This window comes from Rhipicephalus sanguineus, chromosome 7, assembly GCF_013339695.2.
Source record: "Rhipicephalus sanguineus isolate Rsan-2018 chromosome 7, BIME_Rsan_1.4, whole genome shotgun sequence".
Taxonomy (NCBI): domain Eukaryota; kingdom Metazoa; phylum Arthropoda; class Arachnida; order Ixodida; family Ixodidae; genus Rhipicephalus; species Rhipicephalus sanguineus.
Genome location: NC_051182.1, coordinates 137,521,034 through 137,537,268, shown reverse-complemented (window position 1 = coordinate 137,537,268; position 16,235 = coordinate 137,521,034). Strand labels below are relative to the sequence as shown.

The 16,235-nt window shown below is 47.7% G+C and overlaps 1 protein-coding gene across 3 annotated transcripts in view; it reads right to left on the bottom strand.

Moving 5' to 3' along the window:
* LOC119400059 (kinesin-like protein KIF19) overlaps positions 1–16,235 on the bottom strand; it is a 428,957-nt gene that overhangs the window by 178,327 nt on the left and 234,395 nt on the right. The gene's annotated exons all lie outside the window — the stretch shown is intronic.

Genomic DNA, 16,235 nt, shown 5'->3' with positions numbered 1-16,235 from the left:
GTGCTGGGCAGTATCGAAGATACATGTATCTTAGATACTCTTCGGGTATCTTGTATCAGTATCGCGATAGGTCTCGCAAGACGTGTATCAGTGTCTGTATTTCCGATACATTGAATAATGTATCGTGTATCTTAAGATACAAGATACTGCGATCGCACCACCACCATGCGAAACAACAAACGTTGGCTGAACGCCGCTTTTCAAGCTGATGCTGGTGCCACTAAGTCACCAGAACAAAACTAAAGGCCGTGACATTATTTTAACTTTCCACCAGAGTTTTCCAGCGAGGATAGGCGATGAGCTGAGAGCGTCCCTATTGGTGGAGCAGAGTCACGTGGTGGCGCTCGCGTCGTCTCGATAGAGAAGCACGCCAACGTACACCCGGCCGTCCTTTTGTTTTATGGTTTTTTTCTTTATAGTTCTGTCAGTGCCGTGACACTTGGCACTTAGCAACTGTCCTGTGCCGCGTACTCCAATGCGCGCGACGTCTCTCGTACATATTCTGATGCTTCAGTAGTGTTATTATCGAAGTTTCTCTTGCGTGGTGCTTCGTTACAAAGTCTGAAGAATGCAAGCATGGGGGATTGCTTTGCGTCTAGTGGCTTTCACACATCGGAGATTTTAATGATCTCGTGGATGTAAGTTACTGATCACGTAGCGCAAAATTTGACACAGGACAAGAGAGGGGGACGAAGACGAGCGCTTCTCGTCCCCCTCTCTTGTCCTGTGTCAAATTTTGCGCTACGTGATCAGTTATGCATTACCAACATGCCCAACTTCATACTCATGTAAGTTACATTTGTATCGTGGATACATTTTCAAGGGAACATTTTCGTGCATAAGCATTTAGTGCTACATTATATAGATATATAAAAACAAATTTGCGAATGTATCGAAGTATCTTAAGATACAATTGGAATGTATCGTATCGCGATACAATTTCAAAGTATCTGCCCAGCCCTGATATATATATATATATATATATATATATATATATATATATATATATATATATATATATATATATATATATATATATATATGTAAAATAAGACAAAGGGGTAGGAAGCTAATAATATTTTTGTTATACTGTATACCAACTAGCATAGCGTATATACCCTCTTTTCATGATTGTAAAGCTAGCTTTCCTGCAATGCAGTTAGCCCAGTTCATAGCAGTTAGTCTAGTCACTTCCGCAAACAGCGTGCTCAAGCGCAGTTTGCTCGTGCTATGACGCGGGAAATGTAGACTCAGCAGCTCTCTTGACATAAACACGCATAACAGACAAACCCCAACACGTGCAACTCCGACCTCGCCTCCATTTGAAGTACAACAGGTGCCGCCTTTAGTTCGGCGAATATGCAGCGCAAGGAAAATATGCAGCGCAAGGATTATGAAAATAGTGTAATATGCAGCGCAAGGATTATGAAATATGCAGCGCAAGGATTATGAAAATAGTGTAACAGACCCTGGAGAAATGCAGCTTTCAACTAATGCTCGCACTCCCACGTCAGCCAGCCTATAGAGGCCCCCGTCTGCTGCATACTGTTGCGCGAAAGGAGGACAGTGGCGAAATACACTGTGTTCTAATGAGAACTAACAGCCAAAAAAGCTAAGGAAATTATAGGGTATGTTATTATCATGTAAATGTGAAGAAAGTAAAGTGGACGAAAAGGTAACTTGCCGCTGGCAGGGACCGAACCTGCGACCTTCGAATAACACGTCCGATGCTCTACCAACTGAGCTACATAGGCGGTCATCCCCCGGTCTAGTTTATGCGGTATATATGTTTTTCTTTGTGCTTAACAAAGAAGAACGAGCCCTTAAAGTTCTCCTTTTTTCGTTTTTATGTTCTAATGTCTGATACATTAGGCACGCTCACAGTTCAGGATCCTCGGTGGCCTAGTGTTTACTGTGCTCGACTGCTGACCCGAAGGTCGTGAATCCTGGCAGCGGCGGCCGCTTTTTCGCTGGAAGCGAAAATGTTTGAGGGGCGTGTACTTAGACTTAAGTGCACATTTAAGAACCCCAGGTGGTACAAGTTCCCGGAGCCCTCCAATACGGCGTCTCTGATAATCATATCGTGGTTTTGGAACGTAAGACACCAGATAATAATAATAATAATAATAATAATAATAATAATAATAATAATAATAATAATAATAATAAGTGGTCTGTTTGAGGTCAGTATATTACTGCGCAATCTCGCATGGGTGACCTCAAAAATGTGATTACGTAAGACTGAAATTATAGTATTATCGAGGGCTTCCACAATATCTAACGTGCAAACGGAGAAAAGATTGCGTCCCTACGAGTGCGAGCGTTTTATTTACTTCCTCCTCGTCTCTGGTTTGCCTTTCGCGGGATTTCGCCACGCTGCATATTTCCGGTGCGTCTTTTCGACCAGTATGGTAGCCGACAACGCCTCCGATTTCGGTGCGCTCGAGGAGGCAGGCTTCGAGGACATACGACCTGCGACTGAATCGTCCATGGATGATGGCCACTGATCCTTCAATCTATGACATCACCCAAAGGCGACGGGCCCCTGTAACCATTGGGCGAAAGTGCGAATTCTCCTGAAGGCGCAAATGCGCACATGTGATCTATAGCGCGTCTCATAGAAAGACTTCGGTCGAGATAAAACACAAACAATGCCTCTCAAATAATGAGATATCTTTTTTATCTTTTTTAAAGCACCCATCAGAAATGTCGATTAATTGATTAATCGATTAAAACATCACATAGAAAACAATTAATCGATGAAAGGATAAATCGACGAGCAATTGACGATTAATCGATTAAAAATTTTAATCGACCATCCCTAGTATTGGCGCCGGCGCGCGCGCAGCTATTTGCCTTCTCTGTGCAGTCGCCGTCTGACACTGCGCTGGAGCCGCTTGATAGCACCTCTGACTGGCGTTTTCTAGTGTTGTTTAGCCATGGAGAAGGAGAGCGCAAATGCTGCTCAAGCTTTACTCATCGGATCCCGAAGTTGTTGATTGCCAAAATAAATATACATGTAGCACATAGTATGTATACCATGTGTGTGTCATTGGAGCAGCAGTAAGCATAATAATCAAGCTAATCCTAAACAATCAGGAAAGCTAAGAAAAATTAGCTGAACCTTTGCTAACGCTACGTTATCCTGGCAAAGCCGAGCTAAGCCACTGCAACATTTTTTTATTCCACTGTTCTTTAAGTTCTTACCTTTGCCGAGAACTTTCGTGTTGTTTAGTGATCATGAACACGTGTATGTTAATCTCCTGTTCATCACTTCTGTTAATCTCCTGAGCCTGTGTCGCACCACATTTGATGAAAATGTTGATTTTTGAAAACGAGGACGAGAAAACGAGGACGAGAAAACGAGACCAAAGATATTTTGTGTTGTGAGTGTAATTCATTCTTTTGCGTTCTGGCACATGCTGCACGACTGCAGTGTTTGCAGAATGCCTGATTGCAAATTGCGTACAATCAAACGCGCAACGAACGCGCGGCGCAGCCGATGCAATAAAAAAAAATGCAGTGGCTTAGCTCGGCTGTGCCAGGATATACGTAGCGTTAGCAAAGCTTCAGCTGATTATTCTTAGCTTTCCAGATTGTCTACGAGTATTAGTCTTCTTCTCTTCATTCCTTCTACGCTAACCGCTAATTGCCAGGCAACTACTTCGGGATCCGATGAGATAAGCTTCTCGGCTCTTCTGCGCCGTTGAGCAGCATTTGCCCTCTCCTTCTCCATAGCGTTACCCACCTGCAAACGCCAGTCAGAGGCGCTACCAAGCGGCTCCAGCGCAGTGTCAGACGGCGACTGCACAGCGAAGGCGAATGGCTGCGCGTGCGCCAGCGCCAGTGTGCCTGCCATGGCTACGACGTCACTCCTCTCGAATGCGCAGACCAGCAGCGGCGATTCGCGCGCGGCGGTGGCGGAGTCTGCGCGTGCGCCGGCGCCAATGTGTCTGCTGCGGCTACGACGCCACTCCTCCCGAACGCGCAGACCAGCAGCGGCGAGTCGCGCGCGGCAGTGGCGGAGAGCGCGTGAGATCGAGGTGGCGGAGAGCGGTGAGCCAGACATGTTAACCGGCGAGACGGTAGGTATGTCGCCTGCAAAAACGGCGTGCGACTTCACCGCACAGCTGTGGTTGCTAGCGAGACCTATGCGCAACTCTGCTACCTAAAGATAGCATATACAGTAACTCTTATGCGCCCCAATGAGCCGCAAGACGCGCATCGCAAGCTTCCACTCTGCTGTAAAAGGATGGTTGTTGAGGCAATTTGTCTGTCTTTGAAACGTTGCGTGTGTGTTTTAATAGCTTTTAGTGACTGTCCGCCGGCTTCGCCCACAAAACTGAGTGTACCAGTCTCTATAGAGCTTCACATTTTCTATTATGCGCGGGTAATCTCGACAAGACGGGCGGGTTTACTTATTTTATTGTTCTGTATTTTTGTTTTTTCGAAAGTGTGCGAAATTCCACCGGCGAGTGTACAGAGTAAAAAAAGAACAACTATTTGATTTATTATGATTGTGAGAAGCATTGGGCTTATGGACGCAGTGAATTTATGGTCGCCTGGCTGTAGATTAATTTCACTGTTGCGCAGTTTCCAATTCTCTCATTATTGTTCAGCTTTCCAAGAAGTGAATAAAAATGAGAAATAAAATAAAAAAAACTAAATTTATTGTCAATTAGCATCGAATACAATAAATCTATACTAGAAAGTGAATACATTTACAAGTCTGCAGTGTACAAAAAAATAAATACACCTCGATGGCGCACTTGAGCGCAGGAATGTAAATGAACACGAAATTTCCTACGCTTTTTGTTGCAAAGCAATCACGGTGACGCTCAGCAAGAACGAACAGAAACGGTGTGAAACACGCAGTAAGTTGTATACGCGGAAAGTGAATTCTCTTGGTATGCACCACGACCTACTGTACTACTGACCTGCCCAGGTAGTGACATTTCTACAAAGGTGCGTGCGCCGGCTCTCGTTCTAGAATTCGCCGCTAAGAGGGCTCTCGAATACCACACCCGAATTTTGGCTGATGCATGTGTGCACAACAGCGTGCGCTGTACGAGTGCGCCGTTTCAATTTGCTTGTTTGTGGTACTTATAAGTGTGAACGTATTCTTGATGTACTGAAACGTATTTGATGGTGAAAATGTTTATCTGGCAGCTTAGCCACAGTTTAGGAGTATGTTTACAAAAGTATCAACTGCCCTAACGCTGGTGAATATCTTGGATCCCTGGTAATCGGTTTTTCTTTCTCTTTTGTGAATTACGGGTATGAGAATAACGAAACTCTGCGGGAGCAAAATGAAGAGACGTCACTGAGCAAAGGAAATGCACGAGTTCATCTCGTTATTCTACAAGACGTACGTGTCAGTTTATAATGTATGTATCCACGTTATTGCATGTCCGTGGTAAACAATAAATTACGAGAACCCTCACCTGTCCCAAGAACCGCCTTGATACTGTGCTCACGCACACGCGTCAGCGTGATACACTGTGCGTTGTTATTACTGATTTTACTTTATCAATGGCCTTTCGCTAATTTTTCCTTTCTTTAAAGGAGCCCTGCAAAATCTTGCCAAGTAATAATGAAACTATACTTCATTAAAGGTGGTTCGTTGCCTCAGGAATCTACTGCCGCAAAAATGCTTACAATCCGTCAAGTACACTCAAATAAAAACTGGCCGCGTATCTGCGTGCTTCGCTGCAAATGTAGTCTAAAGACGATAGAAGAGGCGCTGCGTGAGATATGGACGCCATCTGACAATACGTCGGGAAACATGAGTGCTGTGTTGCGGGCTGGTAGTCCTGGCGCAGCGGCAGGCGAAGACCGGCGGTGACCAACGTGACCGGTGGGGACGCCGGCCAGCCCGAAGACGCTGTTTGGCGCCATGCGCCGAAGGAGAAGAAACGTCCGCACTCAACGAGTACTCTCCACAAACTCTCTTACTTACACGTCGCCTGGGTAAAACAGGAATGCCAGAGCGGCGCCCCCTGTCATTCGTACAATGCAATACTGAACCGAAACCGAAACACAACATGAGCTTGTGCAGAGGGCACGGAGGAAGAGAAGTTTCAGCGCACCTTAAGAAACTAGGGTTGTAACATTGTAGGGCGAGTAGGGCCAGAAGGACCGTCACGACGAAAGCCTGCCTCCTCAGTCGTATTCGCCTGGAACGTTGGTGTGGCTTCGCGTTCCCTCCTCCGCTCCTAGTCTTTCCACAAATCTACTGCCTAAGTACGAAGGCCACTACCACGTCCTACGTCAAGCATCCCCAGTTAACTATATGATTGAGCCTGTTCAATCATCTACGGACTGCCGTCGTCGCGGCCGCGAGACTGTTCACGTCGATTGACTGAAGCCGCATTATGACCCACCAGTTGTACCTGTTCCTTAGGTCGCCAGGATGGCTCCTTTTTCCGCGGGGAGTGATTTGTAACATGGTGGGGCGCAGACAAGAACGCCTGCGAAAGAAGACGAAGACGGTTGTTGTTGGCGCTCGCGCTTGCTCGGCTTGGACCGCTGATCGCTTCAGCTGTGGCAATCTTTTAATAAACGCGTTACTGTCTCAACGTTAAACGCATACCATCAAGGTCTTTAAAATTGCGTATATATGTATTTTCTATAAAAGGAACACACCGCCTAATGCTTACCTAATGATGTTACGCCTCAGATATGCGTAATATTTACTTTTTGATCGACAACGTTCGCAAGTATGAACAGCCGTACCAGTTCAAGATGGGTGGGCGGTAAGCAAGTGGTTCAACTTTGGCCGGTTGGTTGAATCGGGTGACGTGCCGACAAACAGAAAGACAGACCAAAATGTCTGCGTTTAAGTTCCCCAAGAAAGACTATCGTCTTTAAAAGAGGGTCACGGCACCCTGACTCTCCTCGGTTATACATTTGACCCTTTTGGAAGGCGAATCAGAAAAAGAGAGTTAACATTTCTGCAAGAGCCGCTCGACTCTCGTGCAGCGCGTTTCGATTGCCTTCCGTGTTGAAGACGCCGCCGTATACGTCATACATATGACGTCGCTGGCGTTCGGCGCCGTTCGTAGACGCTGTGTGCCGTGGCGCCGCGGCTCGCCGTCGGCGCTACGGCCACTACGGCGACGACGGCGCCTCCTCTCTCAGTCTCCCGCTGTTGTCCCTGTCTCTTGGAGTGCGTTTCCAGTCCGGTTGCTCACTGGATTTCGTGGAGAACAGACGTGCCGCCCGCGATGCCTTACGGACTAGTCCTCGTGCCTCTCGCCGTCGGCGCCCTGTGACGGTTGCCTCGACCGCTATGCCGTGCGCCTCTCATCGGCGGGGCCTTCGCCGCCTCGTCACCGACGTGTACCGTGCCTCTAGCTGCATCGTGGTCCTGTCCCTCGAACTCCTGTGACCATCTCCATCTGTCCTGTCTTCTCTTCTCTTCGACGCTCCTGTCTCTGTCCGATCACTTCTCTTTTTCTTCGACTTTGCTTTTATTCCCTCCTTACCCTCCCTCAAAAGGCGCTGAGCCGTGCTCCCGTGAGGGTTGCAGAAAATAGTGCCTTATTCCTTTCCTTCAACCACAACCACCGTTTCCAGTCCTGTAGGTTTGTGTTCGAGAAAGCGTGCGCATCTTCGGTTGCGGTCACGCCATTTTGGACGCGGAGCTCGAAGTGACGCTTGGAAGGCGCCATAATCATGGTGCTCCGGACGCGGACAACCTGCGCCTGTTAAATGTGAGTGTACTACTTTCTTAGGCGCCATACATCTGTAGCTGGGCGTCTGCAGCAGCTCTGCGGAAGCCACTGTGGCGAAAGCCACTCTCAGTGGTCCCATTACTCTCACTTATTCCCGTATGAGCATTCATAATTCGTGACACATTTAGAAGGCGTCGTGCCATAATTCAAGGTTCTGGTAAAACATTAATCACTCATCTAAACGAATATCGACACTTCTTGTTTCCTTGGCGTAGGAATTTCTGTTCAAAAATATAAAATGAAGTTATTTTTACAAAATTACGATGTCACGTTCCAAAACTAAACTTTTATGTGCATAGAGCTGGTGTGGCTCCTTCCCCTCTTTGCTCGTTTTGCAACAAGGACGAAACAGCTGAACATTATTTTTTATCATGTAACCGCTTCACTTTACTCAGGAAAAAAGTCACAGTTTCGCCGCAAAGGCCAAGCAATCAATCCGATAACAAGAATTTGGAATGTCAAACGAAGACCGAGAAGGAGCTGGATACTCGCAGTGCCTGTCACAGTTGTTACGTCTTTGTGCTTGAGCAACGCGCTACAAGTGTCGATAGTGGAGAATCAGAAGCTCTTCGATATTTCTTTTTCTTTTAAACTGCGGTGCGCGGAGTGACCCCCTGCGTTTCTTGCCACACGAGGGTGTGTCATGCAAGGTGTACCCGGTCTTCTTTGTTTTTTTTCTTGTTCCACATCACGAGTGGGTACAGAAAAGGGCCACTTTGTCGTGCGCGTCTCAACGGCAGTTTTCAAATTGAAAGAAAATTAGGAGCGTTGCGTGATAGAAAGCACACTCAAGCTCCTGCAAGATTTGCTTACCACCAGCGGTAAATGGTGTATATAAATAGCTCGCAGTTATTTCGCCGGCGCATGCATGGGGCATGGTTGAGTTGTCTAATGAAGCGGGCTGGGGAGCGAGGGGTCGATGGTTCGAATTCTCTGTCGGGTGCTTTGGCATTTTTTTGTCTTCTGCTTTATTTTAAAGACGATAGTCTTTCTTGGGGAACTTAAACGCAGAAATTTTGGTCTGTCTTTCTGTCTTTCTGTTTGTCGGCACGTCACCCGATTCAACCAACCGGCCAAAGTTGAACCACTTGCTTACCGCCCACCCATCTTGAACTGGTACGGCTGTTCATACTTGCGAACGTTGTCGATCAAAAAGTAAATATTACGCATATCTGAGGCGTAACATCATTAGGTAAGCATTAGGCGGTGTGTTCCTTTTATAGAAAATACATATATACGCAATTTTAAAGACCTTGATGGTATGCGTTTAACGTTGAGACAGTAACGCGTTTATTAAAAGATTGCCACAGCTGAAGCGATCAGCGGTCCAAGCCGAGCAAGCGCGAGCGCCAACAACAACCGTCTTCGTCTTCTTTCGCAGGCGTTCTTGTCTGCGCCCCACCATGTTACAAATCACTCCCCCGCGGAAAAGGAGCCATCCTGGCGACCTAAGGAACAGGTACAACTGGTGGGTCATAATGCGGCTTCAGTCAATCGACGTGAACAGTCTCGCGGCCGCGACGACGGCAGTCCGTAGATGATTGAACAGGCTCAATCATATAGTTAACTGGGGATGCTTGACGTAGGACGTGGTAGTGGCCTTCGTACTTAGGCAGTAGATTTGTGGAAAGACTAGGAGCGGAGGAGGGAACGCGAAGCCACACCAACGTTCCAGGCGAATACGACTGAGGAGGCAGGCTTTCGTCGTGACGGTCCTTCTGGCCCTACTCGCCCTACAATGTTACAACCCTAGTTTCTTAAGGTGCGCTGAAACTTCTCTTCCTCCGTGCCCTCTGCACAAGCTCATGTTGTGTTTCGGTTTCGGTTCAGTATTGCATTGTACGAATGACAGGGGGCGCCGCTCTGGCATTCCTGTTTTACCCAGGCGACGTGTAAGTAAGAGAGTTTGTGGAGAGTACTCGTTGAGTGCGGACGTTTCTTCTCCTTCGGCGCATGGCGCCAAACAGCGTCTTCGGGCTGGCCCGCGTCCCCACCGGTCACGTTGGTCACCGCCGGTCTTCGCCTGCCGCTGCGCCGGGACTACCAGCCCGCAACACAGCACTCATGTTTCCCGACGTATTGTCAGATGGCGTCCATATCTCACGCAGCGCCTCTTCTATCGTCTTTAGACGACATTTGCAGCGAAGCACGCAGATACGCGGTCAGTTTTTTCTTTGTGCCTTTTATATACGTATACATACATATACATAACAGGGGCATGACGGCGACACTGACGGCAAAAATCAGATGAGTGTGTCCATATAATTGCTATCGCAATAAAACCTTCTCAAAGCGGCGTTTAATCGAATTAGATTGGATTTCATTGCTTGTTATATTCTATCCTTGGGAGCCTCCTTATTAAGTCATTGTCACCGGGATGTCTGTTCCGCTGTACAAAAATTCTTAATTGAATCAGGGCGGTTTTGATTTTGAATCTTTAAATTATCATTATTATTTCATTCTAACTATTCTATAATTCATTAGTCATTGAATTCACGTGTGACCACTTTTATCTGTAAATTATTCGTTCCTTGGCCAATCCCCCAGAGTGGATGTGAGCCATTCATAAAGGCAATCATCATCATCATCCCATCACTGCACGGTCTCAGCTCGCGCTGCAGCCAGGCCAGGAGGGCGTGAACGTGGTTCAGCCTGAGCAGTCAGACGGACTCTGCCTGAACTTTCAGACCAGCCGGAACGATCCAGGTGTGTTCCCATGTCGAACGAGTGTTCGGGGCAGGGGCTAAGCTATGCAGAACAGCTCGAAATGAATGTGCTCTTAGTGCAGTGAACAAGTGTCCTGGACCAGGAGTATTGCAGACGATCTATAGTAGAGAGTGGAGTGTTCCGGTCAGGCCGCGGGAACAAATTCAGCACCAGCAGCGTTCTGATATCGTGAACACGGTGTTGCGCCTGCTGCCTGCATGGTCCATTTTACTGCTGCGTGAGCAGTATCTTGGCCTCCGGGCGGCCTGTACGACTTCGTCGTACAAACCGCGGCTGCTGGCTTGTGAGCACCAGGGACTCTGACATCGTAACCGCCTGATACTGTGAGTGACCACCATCATATGAATAACTCGCTCGATTCGTATATGCTAGGTAGGTTCAAGCAATGGCCGGACTTGCTTCAGGTCCGAACAGCGCCTCCAATGGAGATAGCTGAAATCGAAACTGGTGGCCGTGGCCACCGATGTTGTCCGCCGCGTGCCGGTAGACACCACTGGAGGCCTGGTATTTTCGGGAAAATTTACAAACCTGCCACGTAAGGGGGCGCTCCGCTCGCTCCTGTCACCGCGCTGTGACCCTCCCCCCCCCAAGGAAGATGGCGCTCGTCTCGTCCCCGCCGCCGCGGATGCGCAGACTTTCCTCATGAAAAACGTCCATTGAGTCTGTGATCCGCTCATTGTAACTTGTAAGTGCAGTGCCTCCTCTATAACTTTCAGTGCCTGGTAGAACACCCTCCCGCGGCCGTCGGCGCTTGCGTTTCCCCCGCTCGCCGCGACAGCGTGGTGGCGCTGTGCAAACAGGGTCGGTATTTCAGAAAAGGTTGACACGCAGTGGAGAAAAAGAACTAGGAGGCTCACCAGTAAATATACGGCTGGCAGTGCGGGCGATATGGCAACAAGGAGCATTAAGCGGAAGGTCAGAGAGGCGGAGAAGATTTATTGGATGACAGCGATGGAAAAGAAGCCGGCTCTGAGTAACTACCGAAAAGGAAAAAACGAAATAAGGAGGGAAAGGTTTTATGATAATTCAAGGGGAAGCGCTTTACTGTTTGAAGCAAGGTCGGGCTGCCTGAGAACGCGTAGTTATAAAGCGAGATTCAGTAACGAAGAAGAACTATGTACATGCTGCGGGGGAACTAAGGAAACGATGGAACATGTACTGATTGAATGTGGCGATATTCACCCAGGTATACGTGTGGGCACGAGTCTACATGAAGCCTTGGGTTTTAGGGACAACAATGGAAAGCTGAACACGCCCGCGATAGAAATAAGTAAGAGACGGTTAGAGTATTGGTGGCAGAAAAGTAGAGATAAAGTACAAAAATAAATAATTGGGAGAAAAAAGGTTATTCTGCCTTAAGAGGCAGAGAGATGGACTGTGAATTTATATTTTTTGTATAATAACATAGATTTAATCAATGTAGATAAGGCATTAGGACAACATGAAACAAGGAAGTTTTTTTTTTCTTTTTTTTTCTTTTTTTATCCTTCGAGCCTGGTGGCAGACATGTCACCGCCCCGTTATAAAGGGGACGCTCATAGCATCCATCCATCCCATCCGGGCGCTGAGCCGGTAGTGCTGGTGCGGGCGCGGCCTAGAGCGCTTGTTTGCTTTGCTCTGCCTTGACACGTGCGGTTGGGTTTAGCGAGTTTAATGCGATGGAAGATTTTTTGATCCTTTGTCGTGACCACGTAGCTTGCATGAATTGCGATGTCGTACTGCTGCGTGCCGCTGTGCAAGTCGGACGAAAAAAAGAAAGTGCCCGGACTGTATCCATCTGACCAGCTCCTTTTTGTCCTTGATACTTTGCGAGCTTTTGCAGACGGTGCGCTCAAAGGCAACCCAACTTTGGCAAAGCCGTTCAGTACCTTGACAAAGTACACAGTTCCAGCCCTCTGTGCATCAAGGCTCCTTAAATGCCAGAGTGATGGCAGCTATGACCACAGGGTGCGACACGTGAACCTCATATGTATTTACTTCCTCAAGCCACTCCTCTCGAACTATGCGTTTAAAGGGACACTAAAGAGAAACAATGAATCGGTTTAGATCGATAAATTGTGCTCCGAGAACTAATGTCGTTAACTTCGCCATCACTATAGGTTTATTAATAGAGGAGAAAATCGAGTTCAAAGTTTTATTAGGGTGATTCCACGTAAGATCGAACAATCGATGGCTGGTCGACCTCTCAAATTTATTTCAAAATTTTATATATTATTGCCTGATGAGTGGAAAGAAGAGATCCGCAATTTGTTTTGCCACCAAAAAATTTTTTCGAAGCACAGGAAATCAATAATGACGAAGAGGTGGAGTAGAGCGCTCATCCGCTCTGCTGTTTTGGCCAACTTTCGTTATGAATTGCACAAAATATATTAAAGTTAGGTAGCTGAAATTTCTTTAACTAAATATATGCGTGTTTTTGCTTCTGCTCAGGTATTTTTAGTTTTGATGTGTATTGTAGATTTTTTTATAAAAAACCTCAAAATAGTCCCAGGAGACGTTATTTTCTTTACTTTGAAGGTCTTTATCTCGAAAAATCCTTGTAGCAGAGCGACAAAAATTGCGCATTACGTTCCTCGCATCCTTATCTACCACGCTGCCGAATCTTATATTTATATAACTTTTCAGTAAAGAGACATGATCGGGCTAAGTTAAAGAAAACACCGGACAATGAAAACTTCTGACGACAATTAAAAAAAAACATTTTTCATATTTCTTAAACTTTGTCCACTTATTGTCCTCCACATCAGCTTTCATAATCATTGAAAACATGTAGCATAATGTCGTTGCACTAATAGTTACGACCCCTCCAATGAGACATTGGCAATTTTCTGACTTCTTGCCCAGCAAGTGTATAAAATGCAGGCAGGATTGAATTGCTTTTTTATTAAAAGGCCAGCAGGTACCGAAAAAGGTGTCGCCGGCAATGAAGACGTTAATTTTGAAATTATTTGGTCACTGCAGCAGCCACGAGCGCGGGGCTACCGAGCAGGCGCGCGCGCACCCGAGATGCTCGTTGTAAGAGACGGCGCAGTGAGAGCTCGTTTCCGCGTCCTCAGACCGATTGAGTTCGAAACAGCAACACCTCCCGGGTGACTTGAACGCACGTGCACTGGAGCTTCGCTATTCTATCCGCCCTCTGTTCGCATCGCAGCTAGGGGCTGATAACAAGGCAGAGATGGAAGCAAGATGAGAACTCTATAAGGGAGCTATGAGCACTCGCTTCACGCACGCTGCTGCCAGAGAAACTGCGCTGCGCCAGTTGCGATCAGTGGAAAGCATTAACGTGGCGCTCCAGTGGCAAAGCAAAATATGGAATGTCAAAGGAAAGAAAAGCAAAACTATCGATAACCGGACGCGCTTGCCTATTTTAGATGTCGGCAGCAGACGGCCTGAACTAGCCGCGCGTTCAGAGCGCTGTTCACACTTCATTCGGCGCGGATAGTTCTTGCGCTTTGCTCTTACTCTACTCCTCCTGTGCGTCTCATGGCGAGAAGGTATAGCTCGGAATGAGTGATGATGGCATATATTGTTGACGACGAAAATAAAGTTAGTTGAAAGTTTGCGCTCGTCCGAGTCTCCTGAGTCCGTGTTTTATGTGTGTGCGCATCAGTATTCTTTCCTTGCAAGTATGAACCAACTCGCCCAGCAGCAAGTTTTATTGGGTGGAACGTAGACTGATTTTGAATCGGGTTTTGTATAAGCTTGCTCCGCGGCCGAGTGCCAACAGCAACTGCGGGTTTTGCCAAGTCTTGTGTTTGTTGCGAGCGAGCTCAAGAGCTTAGCGGTCGAGTAGGCCTTGCTTCTACCGATCATTGTCAGCATCTCAAGATATCCTGAAGTTGAGAAAATCGGGAAACGAAACTAGCAGCCGCACCTGCGCAAGTGATGCGCGGGCAGCGAGCGAAAGACCGCGAAACCCTGTTTGGGTGGCGGCGCCTGGCGGTGACCGGTTGTACTCGCGCCGACGGTCGCGCCTTTTGTTCTCCTCCCCATCCACCAGGCACTGAAAGTTATAGAGGAGGCACTGGTAAGTGTAGTTGGTACCTCCCGCCACTGACAACTCTTTGTCCTGCCTGTTGTGTGTTGAGTTGGTTCGAACATCTGCGCTTAGGAACCAGAGACGCGTCCGTACAGTTGAGCGTCGGAGCATGAAGTGTTTTAGTGCTTTATTGCTGCGTCCATACCCGTGTCCCGACACAGGTGGTGGTGCCAGACAGCTCGTAAAACAGAGGTGACACCACAATATCTACTTCCTTCAAGCACCTGTTCAGACGTGCAGGCGGAACCACACGGCGGCCACTACGTATTCTCATACATCATAATCTTGAGAACCCTTGGCGACGCCTGTTACTCACTTCGGTGCAGTATCTGGTATGTCTGCCGTCGAATTTGTAGCAGGAGTACCCAGAGTTGTGTCCGTGAGAGTTGCAAAGTCCGTCAGATTCTCTTGTGAGAAAGCCGACAGGTGACGCCTGTTACGTTGCAGATTTGCGCCTTTGTCAGTTTCTACAATGTACCAGCGAGGTCGTTGGTCCTGAGTCAACACTGCAGCTCGAACTCCTTGTGGTCGAACCCACAGTCGCTCTTCTGCTTCCAGCACCATCAGTGGCCAAGCCCTATGGCGCTGTTTAATGTTGCGCCCAGTTTTCGTCGTGTAAGTCGCATAGCTTGTTGCCGCTATGTCTCCAGCAGGCTAAGACGTTTCCAGCAATTCTTTCATCTTCGGTAAGAGAATTCTCAGTGAGATAACGTTTCAAGCTCGAGCTGTGTCCTTCATTTGTTTGCTGGGTATGCATATGTCTTCTTGGCGAAATTATAATGGAGCGGCCGTGGTAATGGCGTCCGTTACACGGAAGCTACTTTATTTCGAGGCCAAACAGCGTACGAAAGCTCAACGGAGCATTAAGCAAGTAAGGCGGAAAGTTGGGCTAGTTGGTAGCGTGAATCATAGGACATGTTTACTAGCGAAAAAGACGTGGACGAGAAGAAACAATACAGGACAACGCGAGCACGTTAAGCACCCGGCGGCATCGGCATTACTCTGCCGTGTACGGTGTGGCCCATATCATCCTAAGTGACGATGCGCTAATAACGATGGCGTCGACCATTTGAGTGATCTGATCGTGGCGCCGGGGAACCGAGAAAAGTAATGCAGAAAAAGCAAAAATGTTTTCCTTCACTGTGAAAAATCCGTACCAAGGACCACCCATATAGTAGACTCGCTGTGTTAAAGGGGCACTGACACAAAATTTCGCGGCCGAGATAGCCTGCCGGATCGATTCCCGTGGACGTGCGTATATTATCTGCAAGATATCAACAGAGAATATAGCTTGGAAGGTTTTTTAAATGAATATTTAAATTTGCGTGAGCGATCGACATCCTCGCTCTATGACACTCCCAAAGGGCACCCTGGGAACCCTCTGCTTCCGTCACGTGACCAGGCTGCAACAAGTTATGATGACGTCATAGCCTCCATGTTTTTTTGCCGCGTTTGCTCCAGCAGCCTACTTAGGGTGGCTAGCCTACTTCTCGGCGGCTGCTCGCGAACCGTGCAGAAGTACGTCCCAGTTCTGCGTTCTGCGTGCTGACGTGATCGAGCGCTGCACCCACTAGGTGGTGATAGTTGCACCGGGAGGCTTGTCGTTTTTGAAACCGAAACTGACCACTGGTCGGTAATGAGGAGCCTGTAATCTGTCGCGCGCTGCAGCAACGATGTGCCGTGTTATGACTAACAGGCCCCAGCAACACATGCAGCAAAAAAACCGCGAGGCC